This window comes from Lissotriton vulgaris, chromosome 1_1, assembly GCF_964263255.1.
Source record: "Lissotriton vulgaris chromosome 1_1, aLisVul1.2, whole genome shotgun sequence".
NCBI classification, from domain to species: Eukaryota; Metazoa; Chordata; class Amphibia; order Caudata; family Salamandridae; genus Lissotriton; species Lissotriton vulgaris.
Genome location: NC_141685.1, coordinates 308,221,236 through 308,244,372, shown reverse-complemented (window position 1 = coordinate 308,244,372; position 23,137 = coordinate 308,221,236).

Here is a 23,137-nt window from a genome sequence, read left to right as displayed (position 1 = left end):
CCTGGCCTTTTGGCTAACAGCAATTTGCATTCAGGGACTTTATAAATATAGGCTGGAAGCTACCAGCATGTACAGTTTCGACTGTGGTGTCACACATAACCCATAGTTCTTTGTAAGCTGCAACAGCAACTCTTTTAAGGCAGGCAGTGCCTGGATACCCCTGGGTTGATACGCAGCGCTTTGCAACTACTGATTGATTGGTTTAACAGAATTATTGTTGCAAACCTCACCATTTATTTGATGACAGGCGTGATTGACATGAACAGCCCCAAAATTAGTTCTTGGCAATTGCAGTTTAACTTTTCCCATTACGAAACAAATACAAGCATGGTGCAAGCACTGGAGGTGCTGCAGGTAAAAATGCAAACAGTGTTCTTTGTCACCCCCTGTTAGCAACGTGGCATCCAGTCTCACATTGCACTTTACCTTACCTAAAGGATGCACCAGCACTGCATGAGGTGTGCATAGTTATGTGGGAGGCAAAATAAGAATTTGGGCACACTAAATAATTTTAAACACCCATCCATAACACCCACACGATTTCTCCTTTTTATCATGTGGTAAAACATTTTAATATCAACTGTACAACACTGCTAATCAGCATACTGACCCCATGACACCTGCAAACAACTACGCATAGCACAGTGGATTAGAAGATGCACTAGATGTGCACCCTGAATATCATCCCCAAAATACCAATGGAACACAATATTGAGGACAAAGTATTGAAAAAATAAAGACAGGTAAGTCAGTCTACATTTGCTTTAGATAACTCCACATATATGTGCCTACTCTGTACATATATCTTCAAGGTACATAGATGTGGAATTCGGAATGAAAGATCTATACTTCAACTTCCACCTCAACGACCACAAGAACATCAACACTACCAACCACCTCGACAGCATGAACAACATCGGACTCACCCAACTCATCCATGACCCCACAAACACCTCATGCCACACGCTAGACCAGCCACAGCGCAGAACTCACCTGGAGTAACCATTCCTTCATCCACTTCGACATCACCTGACAATCCAAGGCCCCCCCCTCAGCAGCTGGAGCAAAGTCTCAAAGGACACATGGATCAATGCCCTCAACACTACCCACTCCATCTCATCCAACAACCTAGACCAGAAAGTCAGAAACTTCAACAATTGGATTACCAACTGTGCTGACCACGTTGTTCTCACCGGTAAGAACACCAAAAGAAAATACAACAAGCAGGCTAGCTGGTACTCTGAAGACGTCAGAAACACTAAACAGCACTGTAAATAACTGGATAGGAGATGGTGCACCAGCAATGTCACGACAGACAAGGCCTCTTTCAAGACAGCCCTCAATCTCTATCACAGAGAGTTGAGAGAATAGAAGAAAAAGGCCTTAGCATCATACATCGAGTCAAGCTCTGTTGGACTTGGTCCTTTTTACTGGGTCATCCCTGAACTTTTTGCCTTCTTCCTCTATTTTGCCTGACCTGTTTTTGTTGGTTTTATGACTCTGGGCACTTTACCACTGCTGATCAGTGCTAAAGTGCATATGCTCTCCCCATGGTAAATTGATGTATGAATTAGTGATTCCATGATTGGCTGATTTGGTTTACTGGTCAGACCCTAGTACAGTGCACTGAGTGTGCCCAGGGCTTGTAAACCAACTGCTGCTAGTGGGCTTGCAGCACTGGTTGTGCCACCCACAGAAGCAGCCTGTAAATGTGTGTCTCAGGTCTGCCATTGCAGAGCCGGTGTGCAGTCTGGTACTGCCATGCTGACTGGGCAAGTGTACCCACTTGCCAGTCCCTAAACCTTCCCTTTTTTCATATCAGACACCCGTATGTAGGCCCAAGGGCAGGATGCATTGTAAGTATAAGTTGGACATGCCCTGGTGTGTGTGGCATGTCCTATTAGTGAAATACAGCCATTTTCGTTTTTCACTATTGCAAGGCTAACTGTTCTCCATAGGCCAGAAAGGGCAGTTAGATTAGTGCATTTTATAATCCTAACTGACTAAGAGAACATGGTAGAAATTCGGGTTTAGTATGCCTGAACTCAGAATGATAAAATACATCTTTTAGTGAAGTTGGTTTTAATATTCTGTGTTTGAAAATACCACTTTTAGAAAGTAGTTATTTTCTTGTCTAATTATCCAAGCCTGCCTCTGGTAGATTGTGTATTCCTTGTCTGGTGTTTTTGAGTGACAGGGCTGGGGGATTCCAGGAGATAGAATAAGTCCGCCCAGTGTTGAATAGAGAGATCTGCATCTAGATGGGCGGAAGGAGTTGCACCTGGGACCTGAATAGGACTGTGCCTGCCCTCCACAGTGCTGGCTCTACCCCCTGTGGTGCGTCTGATGTCTCTGCCCTGCACTGTGAAAGGAAAGAAGGAGTCATGTTAACAGAGTGCTCCAGAACTGGTTTGGACTGGGGGATTCCAGGAGATAGAATGAGTCCACCAGGTGGTGAAAAGAGAGATCTGCATCTAGATGGAAGGGAGGAGTTGCACCTGGGACCTGAATAGAACTGTGTGTGCCCCCCACAGTGCTGGCTCCACCCCCTGTGGTGCGTCTGATGTCTCTGCCCTGCAATGTGAAGGAAGAGAAGGAATCATGTCAACAAAGTGCTCCAGGGCTGTGCTTTCCCTCCACAATGCTGGCTCCATCTACTGTGGGGTGTCTGATGTTTCTGCCCTGCACTGTGAAAGGAAAGAAGGAGGCATGTTAACAGAGTGCTCCAGAACAGGTTTGGACTGGGCAAAGGCCCCTTTGCACTCAGAGGACAAAGGATTCTGAGGTATAAATATTGGGACCCTGATCCCAAGAAATTAGATCACTTTTGGACCACAAGAAGAAACCTTTGCTGAGGAGAGGAACCTGAAGAAACTGAGGAGAGACAGTCCATTTGTTGGGTTTCCTTATACCTTGGCACATAGTATCTTTTTTGTTTGAAGCAGCTGAAGTGCTGCTTGGGGGATTGGCCTGCAGTGGTTGCCTGACTGCCAAAGGAAGGAGAAAGGAACTTTGTGTACTTTATTTTCAACTTGTGAAGGATCTCCAAGGGCTTGGAAAAGAGTTTGCCTCCTGCTGAAGTCTCAGGGACAACAGCCTTCAAATCCAAGCTCCCCAGAGTTCTTTGGAAGTACCAGCTGCTGTTTTGGGCCTCCTGAGGCACTGCGTGTAGCAAGGAGCTGGAAGCGCGACTCAACGAGGAAGAAGCGTGTCACCCTCGCTGCTGCTGCCGTCGCATCTTGAATGTCGGCGTTGTAGCTGTCGTATTGCACCCCATCGAGAGAAGCGTCTCACAATGAAGAGGAAGCGTGTCGCCGTCGCTGCTGCTGCCGTCACAACTCCAAGGGATGGTGTCGCCGCTGTAGCTGTCATATTGCACCGTATCAGGAGAAGAGTCTCCCAACGAAGTAGAAGCGTGTCGCCATCGCTGTTGCTGCCGTCGCATCAGGGATGTTGGCGCTGTAGCTGTCGTATTGCACCGCATCGAGAAAAGCGCCTTACATCCCCGGAGAAGCCCGCCACCGTTGGATCTGCTGCCGTCGCATTCTTGATTGTCGGCACTGTAGTTGTCTCATTGTGCGGAGGTTTCTTGCAACGTCGGAGAAGAGTGCCACAGCCAAGGCTTTAGCCGTTGCATCGCTGAATAAAGGTGTTGCCCCTGCAGCTGACGCATCAAACCGAGACTCCTCGCATCCTCGGAGAAGCGTGCTGCATTTGGAAGATCTTCACGTCTTTATTTCTTTGCACCGGAACTTTGCTGCATTTCCATCGCTGCAACATTACTTGTTGTGGAAGCGCAACACATTTTAAGGTACATTGACGGAAAGTGTTGCATCTTAAGAACTGAATTGAACTAAGCTAAAACTACCATTTTTAAGTATCATATTGTGGATCTTAGTTGTTTGTGGTCTTGTGTTAAGTCTATAGAAAGAATGCTTATCTTTTATATAAACCTTGTGTGGTGTCCATTTGTAGTGTTGTCACTGGGTTACTTTATGTGGTCACAAATGCTTAAAACACTGCCTCTGAGATAAGCCTGTCTGCTCGTGCCAAGCTACCAAGGGGGTGAGCAGGGGATATTTTAGGAGTATATTATCTCAAACCTCTCCGCGCAACAAAAACATTACCCTCACACAGGAACTTTGCGACAACCTTGCAAACATATTCCATGATAAGATCGCCAACATCTACAGAAACTTCAAATCCAAGACCAAGGCCACCGACGTCTTCAAGCAACACAATGACCCTGCTACCTCCACAGGCATCTGGCTAACCAATTGGAGGCAGCTTGCTTTTCTATCATAAACTCAGTCCACTCAGGGGCCCCAACTAGCTCATGCCCTCAGCAAATCTTTAACCTTGGTGATGCCAGAATTAGCCATGAAATCACCACCTTGTTCAACACCTCAATTGCCACAGCTGCCTTCCCCTAGGATTGAAGGATTCAGAAGGCAACACCCTACTAAAGAAACCATTGGCAAAACCCGCAGCATACTTAACAACTACAGACAGATCTCCCGCCTCTGTTCCCGGCCAAAGTACTCAATGGTGGTTCCTCTGCTGAGGTGGGGGAGCTTTGCCCCACTGCCTTCAAGCAGGAAAAGAAAGGACAAAATTAAATTATAATAGCTTGATGTTATTATCATTTTATTTTGTCCTCCTGCTGCTGCAACTTGCATGATTGTGCAGGGCAGGGTTGAAGAGCAGGGGAGGAGGGTACTTCTCGGGCCGCCCAAACCAGTCATGCACACTTTCCCTGTTCTCCATGCAGACTGCATTACAGCCTGTGAGGAGAACATGCCCATCCCTCAAGCCCCTAGCTGAGCATCTTTGTGATCACCATAGCAGGGTTGTGATTGGTCAGGGGAGACTGTGTGCCTGGGTGCTTCCTGTTCCTGGAAGGCGAGAGCAGGATCAAAGACGCAGAACCCGGCGGGAAGGTAGGTGTTTTTTTTATTGTGACCTGCGCGCCCCTTAAAACCCCCCCTCTTGCACCCGCCCTGTCACATGTGAGCCTTGCCGTCTGCCACTGAAGGTACTAGAAAAAGTAATCAGCCAACAGCTGTCCTACCATCTGGAATGAAATTTCCTACTCTACTAGGCGTGGGCGGAAAATCCGTTCCACTCGCGGATTTTGCGGATTTTCGGGAAATCCGCAATCCGCGAGATTTGCGAATTTCCCGCAAAATCCGCAAATCCGCGAGCAGCGGATTTTGCTCGCACTGCTCGCACTGTTCGCGTGAGTTCGCGCCCCGCGAATAAGTGCAAAATTGCAGAAATACGATCTTGGCAAAACTGAAAGTAACTACTTACCAGGTTCAAAAGTTCAGGCACATCATTAGTAGCCATTTCCTGTAGTGCTTCCTGAGGGGCCCCTCCAGAGTTCAGTTGCCAGTTGAAACTATTATGTGACCCTGCTCTGAACCTCAGAATAGTTACACATATGCCACAAAGGTCCTGAATTACAGCTAAGGGAGACACGCAGGAGCCAGGCTGGAAGTTAAAATCCATAAATCAGCCCCTAATTCATTATTGTCAGTTGGGGCAGGGCAGGTGTTGTAACTAATTTTGCAACAATGAAAGCACTTAGCAAGTGCAAAAGATCACTAATCAGGGCGCACTAAGGAAGCAGGTGCCAGCTAAAAAAATATTCTGTGACACATTAATCAGCCCCAAATTAATTCAGGTCACTTGAGGCAGGGAAGGTGTGCTTTGCTTTGCCGAAAATAATGTACACTGGACAACCAGAGGGTGTAGTGATGAAACAGAGGGTGGCATGGGTGGGCCAGAGGGTGGCATGAGTAGTCAGAGAGTGGCAGTGGTGACAGAGAGTGGCAGTGATGAAGAAGAGTGTCCCAAACAGGCTGGACACGTAGAAACAACAAGTTCGCAAAACTTGCGACCCGACAGGTAAGTTCGCAAATTACGAAATTGTAAAAACCCTCGCGAACTGGCAGAAACACGGGCGAACACAAAAAAAAAAAATCCGCAAATTCGCGGGAATTCGCGGATTTTGTGGATTGCGAATCCGCAAATCCGCAAAATTCGCGAACGCGAGATCCGCAAAATTCGCTCATGCTTATACTCTACTCCTCCTACTCTGGATTCTGTAGCAACTAAAGCACCAAGACAGCCCTCATAGGGGCTACCGACGACATCTGAGTCCCAGTCAACCAAGAAGAGACTATTGTTCTGATCCTTCTACACCTCATGGCAGCCTGCAATATGGTCACCCACCACACACTCATCAACAGGCCACACAACATAGGCATCCAAGGAGCCTCTATCAGATGAATCGCCTCTTTTCTCACTGGAAGAATGAATGCAAAAAGTCTGCCCTCACCTCCGGACCTAGGGAAATCATTTGTGGAGTACCCCAACAATGCCTGCTCAGCCCCACCCTCTTCACCACCTATATAACACCTCTGGTCAGTATCATCAAAACTCACAGCTCCAACTCATCCTCTTCCTCTACATAGAGACCATCAGCACTAAAACCAACTATCACATCTGCATGACAGATATTGCCAGCTGGATGAAGAACTGCCTGAAGCACAACACTGACAAGACAGAGGCCTTGATCTTCAGAAACAAAAGCTTCACATGGTATGCATCTTGGTGGCCCTGAGAACTTGGGCCTATTCACACCCCACTGACCACACTAGGAACCTAGGCATCATTCTGGATGACAAGCTAACCATGACAATTCAGATCAACTCCATCTCCTTCTCCTACTTTTTCAGTCTCTGCATGCCTCGTAAGATATTCAAATGGCTAATCCAATGCTCAAGACGCACCTTCACCCAGGCCTTCAACTACAGCTGACTGGACTACAGCAGTGCTCTCTAAGCAGCAATTAAAGCTCACCTCCTCTGATGACTACAGACCGTGCAGAGCGTCACAGACAGACTCGTCCTGGATTTCCATAGGCTAATCCTCATCACACCCTAACTCAGGGAAATGCGGACCTACCTGCTTGAACCACCACATGAGCATCCATCAGTGTACCAGACACCTCTGCTCTGCTTCCCTTTCTCTAACCCTCTCCCCCAGCATCCGATGTAACAGATGCAGAAGTCGCTCCTTTTTCCTACCTAGCAGCGAAGACGAGGAACGAGCTACCCTTTCATTTCTTGACCCCCCTTCTCTCCCAGAGTTCCGAAAGTCCCTGAAGACCTGGCTATTCGGCTGATCAACTGGGCCCTGCTAGCACACGGATACCCTAACGAGTGACAAGAAGCACTGTACAAATCTACTTATTGATTGATACTTCCCAATAGGCACAAACATTTCAAAATGTTGTCCCTAATATTTTGTCCTTTATATCCTTTTTAAGCCTGGGCAAAGCACTACAAGACGCTCGCGTAGTTTGCGCTACTTCGCACTATACGAATTGCACGTAGCACAGTGCAAACACGCGTAGCATACCGTAGTGTAGTGCAGCGGTCATTTTTTGCTTGCTCGCGGTCCTCAACGTCAAGTTGGCGACCACGAGCAGGCAAAATGACACCCCGGCGAGACCTTTTCCTCGTTCGCGATCCGCAACATCAAGTTGCTGATCGCGAGCATGGAAAATAAACCTCCCGGCGAGCTTCTCAACGCGGGGAGGTCAGGTTTCTCATTGCGAGTGGTCGCGTATGCTCGCTAGCGCTTGTGATGAGAAACTACCAATCCGCGTTGAGAAAGCTGCCGCTCGAGTAGAAAACTACTCGAGGGGCAGAAAATAACTGCTTGCACTGTGCAAGATGCAGTTTGCACTGATTGCACAGTGCGGACAAGCATCCAGCATTGTGCAATCAGTGCGAACAGCATTTTGCACAGTGCACTACGCAGTTCACGTAGCTACGCTTAGCTCACGTAGTGCGAAGTGCACTTTGCCTAGCTACGCGTAGCGCTACTTCGCAAACTATGCCCAGGGTTAACCTTTTACCACGATATTCTGGGGTTTGATTTTCAGTAGTACATTCTATGACAAAGGAAGATGCTGTAGATTTACCGAGGAGGCAAATAGGGCATTGTTACCAGAACTATGTATTCTGTACAGAATCCTCTTGGGTCTGAGGAGGTTATTCAAGAGACTCACACTGCATTGTGGGTTGTGCGGCATTGTTGGTGTTGTGTTCTTCAGTGTACTTATGTTTCTGTGCCCTATGCCCCTGACATCCCATTGAGAAGTTTGGAGCACATTTTACAGGGTGGAAGATTGAGGGGTCTAGTGGAATGGTCTAATTATGAGGTTCATAGAATTAGAGATCTTTATAGAGATGGGGACTTTTTATCGTTTGAGGATTTTTCAGCTTCTATGAGATCCAGAGAGGGCAACTTTGATTAAATCGGGCAGTAGTAGCCAGGGTGCACCTTCTTTGGGGCATAAGTGTAGAGAAGCCATAGCAACATAGTGCTTGTCAGGTATTACGTACTACAACAGGCTGTTTTAAGGCAGTGACGTGTTTTAGCAGACATTAATTTTATTTTTACAATGTTGTAACTCCTCTAGTGGGTCTTCGAGAGAAATTGGTAGAGGATTTTGGACATTTTGGACATCCTTTTGCAGAAATGAATTGGGGGAAAATACTTACTTACTTGCTCATATATTGTATGCAGGAATGCTACATTTAAGCTGATGAAATTTTTATTATTTATATAGGGCATATCTAACTCCAGGCAAGTTATCTCAGATTTTTCAAACAATTGATGTGGCACGTTATGATGTAGTGAACAGGGAGCGGAAATGCTCCACATGTTGTCTTGTCCACTATTGGTGGATTTTTGAAGAAATGTGGTGAGCTGTATTAATGAGGTTACGCAGAAAACGATTTATTGTACTCTCTTGATTTGTCTCCCGTGTGATTTTCCTAGATCTGCCAAATGCAAAAATACTACAGGATTTATTGACTTGGCCCTGGTACTTGCTAGGCATGAGACTACTTTGCACTGGAACGTTGTTAGGGCCCCTACGGTTGAAAGATGGAAGGAGGAGTTGATTCTGTGGGTGGGCTATGAGAGTGTTGTCTTACATAGAGAAAGAAGAAAACAAGGGGGATCAATTGACAGGGCATGCGCATTAGCCCTCTGCATACATGAAACAATAACTTTCCTACTGTGGTACGGGCCATAACTCAGTAGGGGCAGACAACATCATATCCGAGCACTTTAACTACAACACCACCATCATTTCTTCATTTGTGGCTGGCCACAAACACCCACAGCCTCAGGCAATTACCGAAGCAGAAGTGTCAGAAATGGGATCCCTGGCCGGCCAGGGCTTGCGCCGAAGTCAGTCAGAGATCACCACTCCCAAGTCAGGGCAAGGGGGCGACACGCCAAGATAACCCCTGCTCACCCTCTAGGTAACGTGGCGCGAACAGCAAGGCTAAACTCGGAGGCTATGTAGGTTAAGTATTTGCGCACGCACCCACCAGCAACAACCTCCAGAGCCCTCCAAAAGGAACTCCACACAAGGTATATATGAAAATAGACTTTGTATTAAAAAGGACACATAGGAACACACACTTAACAAGGTGCCAAAGACACGGACAGGATTTACAAGGGACTATGTACAGGGCAGGGCCAAGGGACCACTGCTAGGAATATGCACTTGATGGAATTGGCATTTTGAACATATAACAACTGGAAGCTTCATAGAACTAGCATTAGAACTCACTCTAACCAGCAGCACATACATGAGGCATAGGACATTCAAGAGGGGAAAATTAGCAAGGTACATAACGCATTTGAAGCACCTGCAGGGAGGAAACACAGAATAACTCTCATGAAGCAAATTTAACATTAGCCAATACTTTCAACAGGCCAACTGGCCTCTCCGGGCTAGAACACCCAATGTCTCAATGTCAGGACAACTAATAAGTAGCCAGAGACGAACCTACACGTGGCAGCTGCCCACGAAGTGCTGGGCAGCTGAGGGGTAAGGATGGGACCAACACTTTGGAGCCTCGCAGGCTCGGAACAAATGTGCAATGGTGGAGCCTCTCTGGCTCTAGGGCAAAGATGCTGGACTGAGCCTCGCAGCCTCGAACAATGGGCCAAGGTGGAGCCTCTCAGGGCTCGAGGGACATCGATTCAGGGTAGGAGGGGGCGGGCACCGGCAATGTGCCCCGACGCCCCATAACTGAAATGGCCCCGGAGCCTTCACGTGGGCTCTACCGAATCAAGGCCCCTGCTGGTGGAGCGGCCCACTAGCAATCGCGGCCACTCGGCTCTCTACCGGGAGGCCCCTGCCCTTAGTTACTCACTGGCTTGGGTGGCGGCCGTCGGAGGGGAGCTGCTGCTCCTCGGGACCCTCCATGCCTGCGGGCGGCCTTTCCTTTCCTCCCCGGGGCACCCCTTCGCTCGGGGACCTCCGACGGGCACTCGAGCTGCTTCCTCTCCTCTCTCGCGGGTCCCAGCCAATCCGAGCTGGCGCAGGGACCAATCCCAGCGCAGCGCGGCTCGTGACGTGGCGGACAGGCTTCTCGGGGATCGGGGAAGCTCGGGCTGGCGGCGGTGACGGGGATAATCTCAGAAATGCCGGGTGGCACCGGTTTGGTAAAAGAAGGGGGTCCATAAGTCGAGGTGGGCTCTCGATGGAGGAAAGAGAACAGAGCAGGGTCCCTGGGCAGGGTAGGCTCCTGTCAGGGACGTTACGATCGGCAAACAGCGGTGAGGCAGCCGCGAGTGGGGAAATAAAGCGCTTCCCAAGCGCTAGGTAGAAGGTAAAGTGCTTCCAGGCGCTAGGATATCAAAACAAACAGCCGAGTCTTGGTAGAGTCCAGGATAGGAGGTGGAGCACAGCCGCTCCTAGGAAGGAAAGTCCATCAAAGGTCCAGGAGCAGGGCAGGGCCCAGGGAGGCAAGCCTTGCCCTGAGCCCAAGCAGCAGCACGCCCCTGGCAGGCAGGGGGAGAACCAGCTAGAACTGGTTATGGGGGATTCTTTTCACTGGCCAGGCTAGGGACATCAGACGCAACCCAGGGGGTGGAGCCAGCATTGTGTGGGGAAAACCCAGCCTCATTCAGGACCCTCAAACCAGACAGTCAATCCACAAGCAGGGCCAGGCTCACTCCTCCCCTCACATCAGCATGCTAAACACTCCATTCACCACCGGGGAAGACCCTCCCAGACTCTTGGAGCCAGGCTCACCAGCCAGCCTCAGCCAATCACACGCCAGACACACATTACACAAATATGCCAACTTCTAAAAGTGGCGCTTCTGCACTAGACACAATCATACCGCATATACTGTTGCGCAGCATTCAATCTCACGAGTTCACACATACCAGACTCGACCCTGCACACCCTACGCATCTGGAACTAACAGGGACACATACATTCCCCATGCATTCCTATGGAAGGGCAGGTCTCTCTCACCACACACACTCAGAGTGAGAATCTCCATCCCCAGGTTACATATAACAAACAAGAACTTCAGGGGTGAACCTGCCAGAAGGGCCAAGTCCAAGAAGAAGGGAATGCTACACAAGCTGGAAACACATCTGCAACTGTTTCACACCCACTGGGCAGTAGAACTGTTAGAAATTGGTGTCATAGTTGACCATTACACACCCTTGATAACCCCTGCTAAACCCCTTGGTAGCTTGGCTCAAGCAGTCAGGCCTATCTTAGAAGCAATATGTAAAGTATTTGTACATAACACATACTTTAACACAGTGAAAACACCTAAAAGGACACCACACCAACTTAGAAAAATAACGTATCTTCTTCTAAACCAAACAAGACCAAAACGACATACGCAACTCAAAATATGACTTTTAAAAGGTTTTAGCAATTCTGTCCATAGAAAACTATGGGTGCAGTGATTTTACAGAAAGCACCTTCACGGCATCAAAATTCACAAGGCAAAATAGCCGCAGAGGAGGGAAGTGTCAGAAAATACAGCAGTATATCAGTTCCTGAGTCCGCGGGGAGGCGATGCGTCAGTTCTGTGTTAGGTTGAATCCGGACTGTAGGGAAAGTGATGCATCAAAATCCAAGACTGTTCTGATCTGTAGTGGTACATAGGAACAACTTGCCGCCCAGGTGCAATGCGTGGAAATCTGGACGAGCTGGGGGTCAATGCAGCGGCTGCAAACAGGCGTTGCGTTGATTTTTTCAGCCGCATCCCATAGTAGTCACATAGTAGAGTGTGCATCTGAGTCAGTGCTGGTGTCTTGGACTTTGGAGACACGGTGCGCTGAACTCGGGTTGCAGTGGTTTCTTCAGCCACAGGCAGGTGCTGCGTTAATTTCTTCGGTCTCACAGTGGCGGTGCTGTATCGACAAAACAGGTGCTGGAAAGCGATGCGTCGATTATTATATCTTCTTGATACTTTTTGCAGCAGGAACAACCTCCATGGGCCCTGAACTGGAATTGGCACCTCAAGGCAGGTCAGAACTCCCAGTCGTGGAGTTCAGGGATGTTGCAGATGAAGACTTTTTGCCCTTTGGAGAATCTTCTCAACAGGATACACCAAAGTAAAAGTCCACAGTCAAAAGCAGCAACTGCAGGGCAACCCAGCAAAGCAACACACAGCAAAGGGGCAGTACTCCTCTGAGACTAGACACACACACAGTGCACTTTACTAGCGACTTACCACCAAATATGCCATTTGACAGCGCATGTGCTAATGGTTGGAGGAGAGCTCTGAGCAAGCGAGGGACAGCGAGAAGCCGGGCGGCTGGCCCCAGGAGAGATTAGCTATCAGAGCTATCAAAGTCGAGGAGTCAAGGAGCCGGGTTACCGCTGAACGCGGATGCGGATCTGGATCCAGACACAGGCACAGTATCAAAAGCGGTAAAAAAGCGGAGAGTGTAGTCGCCATTATCGCAGACCGTGAAGTGCTGTGCCCAGGTGAGTTGTGGAAGCGGGTGTGGCCTGCAGCGCCCAGTGTGCCCTGCTCTCCTGCTTCCCTATTGCTTTACTTTGCCTCACCTTGCCTCACCTTGCCTTGCCTTACCTCCTTCTCTTCTAGGTAGCACTCAGCTGCACTCAGCCGCATTCAGCGTCTGTAGCTACTGTACCTCTGTTCCCCGTCCCTGTCCCCAGGGGGGGCCTGCAAGGGCATAAGGATACAAGGATACAAGATCTCCCGAAGAACACTGAGGCTCTCATTTCCAACACCGCTAGTATCATTGTCCCCAATGCCTTAGCCACTGCTGCAAGGACTACCCAGCTGTAACTGCAACAGTATTCAATAGTCCTACTCCCCCGACTAAGGGCCCGGTTAGGAGTCTAGCCAGACATCCAGATAGCCAGAATTAGTGTCAGGACTAATGCCTAGACCCGGGGACAATCTGGGGTCAATTGAATAACCCTGTGATTGACCTTGTTAGGGTTCTGTAGAGTGGAAATTCTTAAAATATTAAAATATCAAACATCAAACGCAAACTATCAAACAAAAACAAAAATAACAAAGGAGGAATGAGATCCGGCAAAGTCAGGCAGCCCTTACTTGAACCGAAAACTAAGCCAAAGTTAAAAAAAAGGAAACTCGACCACATAGAGACGCTGCAATCAACAATGTCCCGAGATATAAACCTTAATGCCCAACCAGCCTACAAGGAGGGCAAAAAGAAGGCCATCTGAAGTACAATTGCCACCGCAACTGCAACCACAAGTGTAAATGTAACTGTAAAAACAATGGAAAAAGTTCTCACATCGCCTGGGCAGATTACTTCCCTAAGTTCATCTGTGGAGAGGCAACTGGTGTACAAAGCTCATGACCTGGCGTCAACCGAAACTCTGATTCCAGCTGATTTTAGCGATAGTACACAGTTACTGCCCTCTCCACTGCCCCTTCAGTTGTCATTGGCACCATGGACATCGCAGTTATCACCACAGTTGCCATCCCCTCTTACATCGCCAAAGGACTTAAACGACCTCATAACCATTGAAGGGATGTCTGTGAGGAAAAGAATGTGCACCTACCAGCCAAAGATATATACAAAATGTTCTTTTCTGAAGGACCCTGGAATAGCTATTTACTCCAAGACTGGGAACATAAAAGGGCTGCAAACACACACAATTTATTCTCTCAATTAAATAATAGTTTTCCTATTCAAATAAAACCAATTCAAACAACCCAAGCAGACACCTAGGAGCATTTCACAATACATAACAGCTCAATAGCAGATACGCCCCCAGCGCGTCGCACTCTGTTATCTTACAATGACTCTCATTGTACGAATATTGACCTTTATAGCTACGCAGGAATGGGAAGAATTAGTTGCCTCCTACAACCGAAAACCAGTCCAACTCTCACTCACCAATAGAAGCAAACAACCTCCAAGACTGGAGAAAAGTAATAATACTGGAAGTTCAATCCCGGAATCGATATGGATAGCAATCTTAAACACCTTGCAAATTCAGCTGCAGCCTTACAATTTCAATCTCATAAAATGGACTTGCAGCTTACTGTTCTGCAAACAATGGCTGATTCCATCTCAGGAATTGACTGGAAGATATCAAAACTTAATGGCCTCATAAAGAGAGGTCAGGAAGCGGCCAAAGTGGTTCAAGCAACACCATCATCATGTGTACAGATCGTAGACAAGCTACTAACCTTACCATCTATGATAGGGGACCTAATATTAGATCTAAAAACAACTGCTTTACAGATCCCTCCTTTGAAAACTGAAATGCCTGTATCATCAATAATGCCATTTGATCAACCAAAAGCAGAACGGGCAGAAAACAGTAACTCCCTCCTGGCGGGTAAGGAAGTCCTACCACCATTATCTGAGAGTACAGAAACTGAATTTACATATCACTTACCAACAGCTTGGATAACTACAGCTGATTGTGTAGCAACCAACGCCTAGACCTCTGATAAAATTTGTAGGAAGAAAAAAGGAAGGAAAGAAACAGGCTTCTAACCGATGGAAGATCCTGTAAAGAATTGCAACCACATCTAGCCCAAACATTAACCGCCCACAGCCCAAATGTCGCATACGCAAATCAACTTCCGATCTCACTTCTACCTGAAGACCTTGAGGGTCTTTCTTTGACATCCATCATCGTCTCACCAGCGGCTTTGGCTGCACCTTCTAGAGACACATCTCAGAAACCTCCACATAGTGATAGCAAGCAGGGACTCCCTCAAGAAAAAAGAACTCAAACTTTACATAATTCTGATTCAACAACGATCATTAAAACTGAACAAACTCGAATTACAGAAATCTGCCACAGCACCCAGGTTAGCAATGTGGAATTACCACAGCAGTAAACAAGAGAAACAACAAACACGACACAGGACCTAGGGAGAGGAAGGCAGCGAAGCATGCAACAAACCTGCCCCGCAAGTGGCAGCCCAAGCCTCTCTACCCAGTTCGGTCTCTCCGGAAGTGAGGGATCTCGAACAAAGCAAACTGTAGTGCAACAAGGGGATAGTAAAACCATCATTTTTTTTACTCAAGAATATAAGTTTCGAGGCAGAGACGATATATTGAACAGAGGAAAGAATATGCTACTTACCAGTATGCATCTGTTCTTGGCATGTAGGGCTGCTGACATTCATATCTTGTGCACAGATCACCTCCTAGTGTTGGGTCCAGATGATTGCACTTGTTGTCTTGGAAGAGTTTTCGAAGTATCATGAGATAGGTGACTCCTCCCTTGGACTACAGTACGCATGGGCATCCTCTAAATCCTCAGATTGTTATTCGCCATTGTGGCAGAGATGGAGATAGCAAAGTAAGAGATGGCCATGCCAGAGAGAATGCTGCAGTTGCTACAGGCACCGGGGAGGAGGGCGGGCGATATGAATGTCAGCAGCCCTACATGCCAAGAACAGATGCAATACAGGTAAGTAGCATATTCCGTTCGAGGCATGTGGGCTGCTGAATTCATATCTTGTGCATAGACTGTATAGCAGTATCTCCTCTAGCGGTGGCTACCTGTGCCAGCTGTAGCAGTTTGAAAAAGAGTTTTGAGAACAGCCTGGCCTACAGCAGCTTGCTGTTTTGTTTGTACATCTACACAGTAATGTTTTGTGAAAGTGTGTATGTTGGACCATGTGGCTGCCTTACAGATGTCTTCAAGAGTAATATTTCCTAGGAAAGCCATGGATGCCCCCATTTTCCTAGTGGAGTGTGCTCTTGGGCGGACGGTTAAAGTGCGTTTTGCCTTTTGATAGCATATCTGAATGCATTCAACTACCCATCTGGCTATTCCTGATTTTGAAATTGGATTCCCCTTGTGCTGTGGTGCAAATGCAACAAACAGTTGCTTTGTTTTAAGAAGGTATTTAGTTCTGTCCACAAAGTAGAGTAGAGCTCTCTTTACGTCTAGTGTGTGCAGTGCTCTCTCAGCTACTGACTGTGGATTTTGAAAGAACACTGGCAGTTCTATTGATTGGTTGATATGGAAATTGGATACAACCTTAGGCATGAATTTAGGGTTTGTTCTAAGAACCACCCTGTTGGCGTGTACCTGCATGAAAGATTCTTGAATTGTAAGTGCTTGTAATTCACTCACTCGTCTGAGTGAGGTGATGGCCACTAGAAAAGCAACTTTCCACGTTAGGAATTGTATTTTGCAAGAATGTAATGGTTCGAAAGGAGGGCCCATGAGTCTGGTAAGCACTATATTGAGATTCCCGACTGGGGAAGGGGGGGTCCTAGGAGGAATCACCCTTTTTAGACCCTCCATGAAAGCTTTGATTGCTGGTATTCTAAACAGTGAAGTGTGTTGTCTGTTTTGAAGGTATGCTGCAATGGCAGCAAGGTGTAGCCGTATTGAAGAGTATGCTAAGTTACATCTTTGTAGGTGCAGCAGGTAACATATAATGTTTTGTATTGATGTGTCTAATGGATTGATTTGGTTATTGTTGCAGTAAATAACAAATCTTTTCCATTTAGCTGCATAGCACGCTCGTGTGGTTGGTCTTCTTGCCTCCTTAATGATATTCATGCAATCTGGGGGCAAGTTAAGATATCCAAACTCTAAGACCTCAGGAGCCAGATCGCTAAGTTCATTTGGTTGGGATCTGGGTGTCTCATTTCTCCATGGTTCTGAGTTAGAAGATGAGGCACAAGGTGTAGTCTTTGATGGGGAAGTACTGAGAGTTCTAGGAACGTTGTGTACCAAGGTTGTCTCCCCCATGTGGGAGCAACTAGGATCAGTGTGAGGGAGTGTTGCCGCAGTTTGCGTGCCACCAGCGGGTTCAGTGGTGCTGGGGGAAAAGCGTACGCAAATCTGCCTGACCAGTTCATCCATATCGCTTTGCCCTGTGACAATGGATGTGAGAACCTGGCGGCAAAGTATTGGCATTTGGAGTTTTCTTTTGTGGCGAACAGGTCTATTTCTGGGTGACCCAACTCCTCGAAGAATGGTTAGAGGACTCGGGGTGAATCTCCCATTCGTGTAATTGCTGGCTGGGCCTGCTGAGCAGGTCGGCAACTTGGTTGTTCTTCCCTGGGAGGTGTTCTGCTAGGCGAAAAATGTTTTTGGGAATCGCCCACTTCCAGATGCTCTGTGCCAGATGGGACAGCTGTGGAGAGTGCGTTCCTCCCTGTTTCTGGATATAGTACATTGCGGTCATGTTGTCCGTCCGGATTAACACCGTCTTGCTGTACAAGTAGTTTTGAAATGCTTTCAGGGCTAGGAATATCGCTAGCAACTCTAGTTGGTTGATATGCAGCCTTTTCTGCTTGTTTGTCCAGAGCCCCTGTACCGTGTATTGAAGGAGATGGGCTCCCCAGCCTGTCAGGGATGCGTCCGCTGTGAGTACTAGTTGAGGAACCAGCTCTTGGAACACTCGCCCCTTGGAAAGGTTTTGTGGGTTCCACCATTGCAGAGAGTTGTGAGTGCGACTGTCTACCAACACTAGGTCTTTTAGTTGTCCTTGAGCCTGGTTCCATTGCCGTGCTAGGCATTCCTGTAACGGGCGCATTTGTAGTCTGGCATGGGGGACAATGAATATGCAGGAGGCCATCATGCCTATGATCTGCATAAAGACTTGAGCTGGGAGAGAGTGTTGTGGCTGGAAATTTCGAATGAGTGTCTGCATACTGGCTATCCTTGCTGGGTTTGGATATGCCTTTGCCACTGAGGTGTTTATGGTGGCTCCCAGGTACTGCTTATGTGGGATGGTTGCAGATGTGATTTTGTGTAGTTGATTGAGAATCCCAAGCTGTGTAACAGCTGGATTGTTTGAGACGTGTATTGTGCGCATTGTTGGTACGATTTTGCTTGTATAAGCCCCACATCCAGGTAAGGGTACACATGGACGTGCTGCCTCCTGAGATGTGCTGCCACGGTCGCTCAGCATTTTGTAAACACTCTTGAAGCCGTGGTAACCCCGAAGGGCAAAACCTTGAATTGGTAGTGTTGACCTTCTATTGTGAACCTGAGGTATTTTCTGTGGGCTGGATGGATGGGTATGTGGAAATACGCATCTTTGAGGTCCAGTGTTGCTAGGAAATCCCCCTGTTGTAGCAACGGGAGCACTGTGATCATATGAAAGTGCTCCGACAGTATGTATTGATTTAGGGGTCTGAGGTCCAATATTGGCCTGAGAACGCCGTCCTTCTTTGGAATAAGGAAATATAGGGAGTACACTCCCTTTCCTTGCTGTTGGAAAGGGACTTGCTTAATGGCCCCCTTTTCTAGCATGCAGTTCACCTCTTGTTGTAATAGGGTGATGTGTTCTCTGAACATTGGACGATGTCTTGGTGGTATGTTTGGTGGTGTAGAAGTCAGTTCTAGGCAGTAGCCAGACTGGATAATTTCTCTCACCCACCTGTCTGTGGTAATTGTGTTCCAGATGGGTAGGAACTGTTGTAGTCTGCCTCCGACCGGTGTTATGTGGTCTGGAGGTAGTGTGATAGAGTCACTGTTTTGAGGCAGTGGAGGCTCTGGTGTTATTGCCTCCACGTCCTCTTGCCTTGGTATTGTTACCTCTGTAGCCTCCTCTGGTGGTAGCCTTAGCAAAGGAACTCTGTGCGTTACCTTTATACGAGGCCATTGTTTGTGAGGTATGTCCTCCTGTGTTTGCCCTATATGAGGAGCGATGAAAGGAGCCCCTTTGTTGCTGAAATTGCAATGCCCCCATAGATTTTGCTGTCTCTGTGTTCTTTTTCATTTTATCCAAAATGGTGTCGACAGCAGGGCCAAACAGAAAGTCCTGGTTAACAGGCTGGTTAAGGATAGTGGACTGTACCTCATTTTTAAAACCAGAAATACGCAGCCATGCATGTCTGCGGAGTAGAACGCTAGTGTTGATTGACCTAGCTGCAGTGTCTGCTGCGTCAAGCGCGCATTTCATGGAGGCTTTTGTTATTAATTTTCCCTCCTATATGAGATCTTGGGCTTGTGCTTTGAAAGGCTCAGGTAGGTGTTGCATTAGGGTCTCTAGCTGGTCGTAATGTGCCCTGTCTTACCGGGCCAGTAGAGCTTGTGTATTAGCTATCCTCCATGAGTTGGAGGCCTGTGCCGCTACTCTTTTCCCTGATGCCTCTAGTATCTTTGACTCTTTGTCTGGGGGAAGTGCTTCCCCGGTTGTTTGGGAGTTGGCCCTTTTACGTGCGTTGGCCACTACCAGTGAATCAAGTGGTAACTGCCCTTTGATGTAAGTAGGGTCTGTAGGGGCAGCCCTATACTTTTTCTCTATTCTGGGGTAGATTACCCGTGCCCTGGCTGTGTCCTTAAATATGTCAGGTGCATGTTTCAGAACTCCCTTTAACATGGGAAGTGTTTTGACACTTTTTTCAGATGTAGGGAAGGTGTCAAACAAGAAGTCTTCTTCAACTGGGTCATTATGCATATCCACGTTGTGGAACTGTGCAGCCCTATCTATGAGTTGATTAAAAACTACTGTGTCGTCAGTAGGAGACGGTTTAGTAGGATAAGAGGACATGTCAGGGATGGGATGGGTGTTATAGGGGTCAGTTGGATCTTCCCATTGTTCCTGAGGGTCAGTGTTCTGTGGGAAGTCATATTCAGGCTGTGGCTCATCCCCTGTGTTACCCTCGTTGTCCCCGTGATGAGAGGGAGAGTAAGGAATATAAGGATTGAAAGGAGTAGTAGGTATAATAGGTTGAAAAGGAATGAAGGGTCTAGAAGGAGAAGTCCCAAAGTCCTTTTTCTTCATTGGAATGGGGGACTGAGGTTCAAAGTCCAAAGGCCTCTTTTTCCTATGCAGGATGGTAACTTTACTAGTCTGTGGATAAATAAAAATGTTTGCTTGGTCGTCTGAGTGATCTGGGTGGAAGAGTTCTTCCTCAGCAGTCCTGGGTTGAACCTTAGGCTTTGGTTTGTTGACGATTTTACGTTTAGGAATCGGCTTTTTCGGCTCGGGCCTTTTTTCGGGTCAACTGTGTCTTTCCGGTCGACGCGTTTTTTGTGCTCCGTAGGCTTCTTCGGAGAAGTGGTATCTCCTGAGTCGATGTTTTTGTTGGTATCGACTGGAGTTTTTAGTTTTTTCGGCTGAGTGTCTTTCTCGGAGTCGATTGTCCTTTTTGGATCGACTGGCGTCTTCGGATCCGGTGTTTTCGGTTCGAAAGGATGTCTGGCTTGGACGCATGCTTCGGTACGGCGCCTTTTGTTGGGTTGATGTTTTTCGGTGCCGAAGGCTTGTTCGGGTCGGCGACCTTCTTTGGTTCGGCGCCCTTGGGTTGCGTGACCTTGTTTGGGTCGACAACGTGTTTCGGCTAGACAGTTTTGGGCTGTGCGGCCTTCCTGGGGTCGGCAGTCTTTTTCGGCTTGACGCTCTTTGGCTGTACGGCCGCTTTCGGATCGACGCTCTTTGGGTCGGCGACCTTCTTTGGCTCTGGAACCTTCTTCAGGACGATGTTACTGGTCCCTGGGGTTTTTGAAGTTTCGGTTTCGGATTCGGAGCCAAGCCGGATGGCGGGGCAATTGAAACTTTTTTGTGATCTTGGCTAAGGCCTTTTGGCGATGCCTTGACTGGAGCCATTGTTATTGGGGTAGATGGTGTCGGGGGCAGGGTATTCACTATTTGCCCCGGCGGGATCTCATCATCGGAGTCCGAATAGTCCTCTACGGTGACGATCTCTAGGTCCGAGTCCGGCGCCTCTTGTAGTTCTTGGTCGTCATCGAAGATGTTGTCTGGTGCCTGTCGCTGCATTTCTTGCCTAGCTGCATGTCGATTCCGAATAGTTTTCTTGGATCGAAACTGTGCACAGGCTGTATAGCTTTCCTCTTTATGGTCTGGGGAAAGGCACTTGTTGCATACTGAGTGCTTAACAGTATGTGGGAACTTGGCGTGGCATTGCGGGCACCTTTTAAATGGGCTTCTTTTCATCGACGGTCGGCTCACGTGGCGTCGAAAAGTTCCAACGGCCCGCGTAGACGACCGCTTGGAGATGGAAGGCTGGATCGAGTAGAGAGGTACCAATAGAGAACAATACCTTCGAACCGAAGGCCTTTTGGCCTTTAGAAAAGTCTTGTTTTCGCTTCCGAAGTTGGAGTATAGGAGTTTGCATCCGAACCCAATGGCGGAAAAAAACAATCTGAGGATGGAGAGGATGCCCATGCGCACTGTAGTCCAAGGGAGGAGTCACCTATCTTGTGATACTTCGAAAACTCTTCCAAGACAACAAGTGCAATCATCCGGAACCAACAGTAGGCGGCGATCTATGCACAAGATATGAATTCCGCAGCCCACATGCCTCGAACATATATTACGGCTCTTACATTCAATCACACGCCTAGAAAACATCAGCTCCTCTGACCTTCTCCAAATAGAGTTTCAGCCATCCAATAACCGACAATGTTCGGAAACAACTAAAGCAACCTGGAACCCCAGAGAGGTAGCAAAACAAATCTTGGAAGAAGAGACTACGCTTAGGCAGTGGGGGATAAAACTGGAAATTGAAAAGCAACCTCCCTATCCGACATATTTTTTATCCTCCACTAGTACACCGTCAAGGAAAAGCACCAATTCAGTATTAAAGGGAGCTGGGAGTACTTCCCCAAGGATGCACCCCGTAGACACACAGACTCTTTTCCCAGCACAAGATCTAAGGGACTCACGGCACGTCTTGCCTGTCACTCCACAAAACTGGAGGCAAATTCACTGCACCATCATGACAGACCACACAAATTGACAAAGGGAGAGTAACTTTGATTCTGCCTTGGACAAGTCCAGACAAATCAATATATGTATCTGGAATATCAACAGTTTAGCTAGCAAAAGTGAGGATTCTGAGTTTTTGCAATATTTACAATCATTTGATTTGTTATTGCTTCAAGAGACTTGGGAGCAAAAGGCCTTTAAACTCCAAGGATACACATCTTGCTGTATCCCGGCAAAAAAATGCTCCGATTTTGGTCGCCAATCAGGGGATTTAATGAATATGGCCTTCATAGTAACAATAGGTGAGATCACAACAATAGAATCTCAAATAGCACCCCCAAGCGCCATGCGGGTGGCAAAGATAGCACTTGGGCTAAACAGCGTACGCCAAGAAGTTATAGTAATCAACGCTTACATCCATCCAAAAAAGAAACTGAAAGCTTCCAAGGAATAGATAGAAGCCATGAAAAACATAATGGATGAAGATGATTCCCACTATATTATCCTGGCAGGCGATTTCAAGATGTATCTTATTAGCTCTGGAGTAGGTGATGCCCTTGATCAAGAACTTAGCGCCTGGGAAGTGCCATGACATGGCTCCCCAAAAATTAAGAAACCTTCAAGTTGCTCAATTTACTTATTACAGCTACTAGAACATCTTAACTTAAGAGCCTTGAACAGGGGCTTTCCGGAAGACGACCCACCAGTCACAACATTTCATTCAATAAAGCAGTCTTCCCATCTGGGGTATACATTCACAACTTTGAATATGCTTGGTACAGTAAGGGTGTTTAGGACAGAGACCAACGAACACAGCGACCACTCGCCTCATGAAGCAACAATAAACATTAACTCACTTCTTAAGATTGAACCGTTCATATGCATTAACATCGAAGTGGCCGCAAATCTAAAGTGGCATTAGTGCAACCTCAGCAATATCAGCACCATATCTCTCACAGCAAAAACTCTATATGCTCAAGTGGCAAATCTCATGATAAAACCGGCAGAAGTGTGGCAAAATATCATCCTAACTGTTTGTGAGAAACTATTGAAAGGACCATCAAACAGGGTAGGCCACCAAAATGGAGCATCAACCAAATTACAAT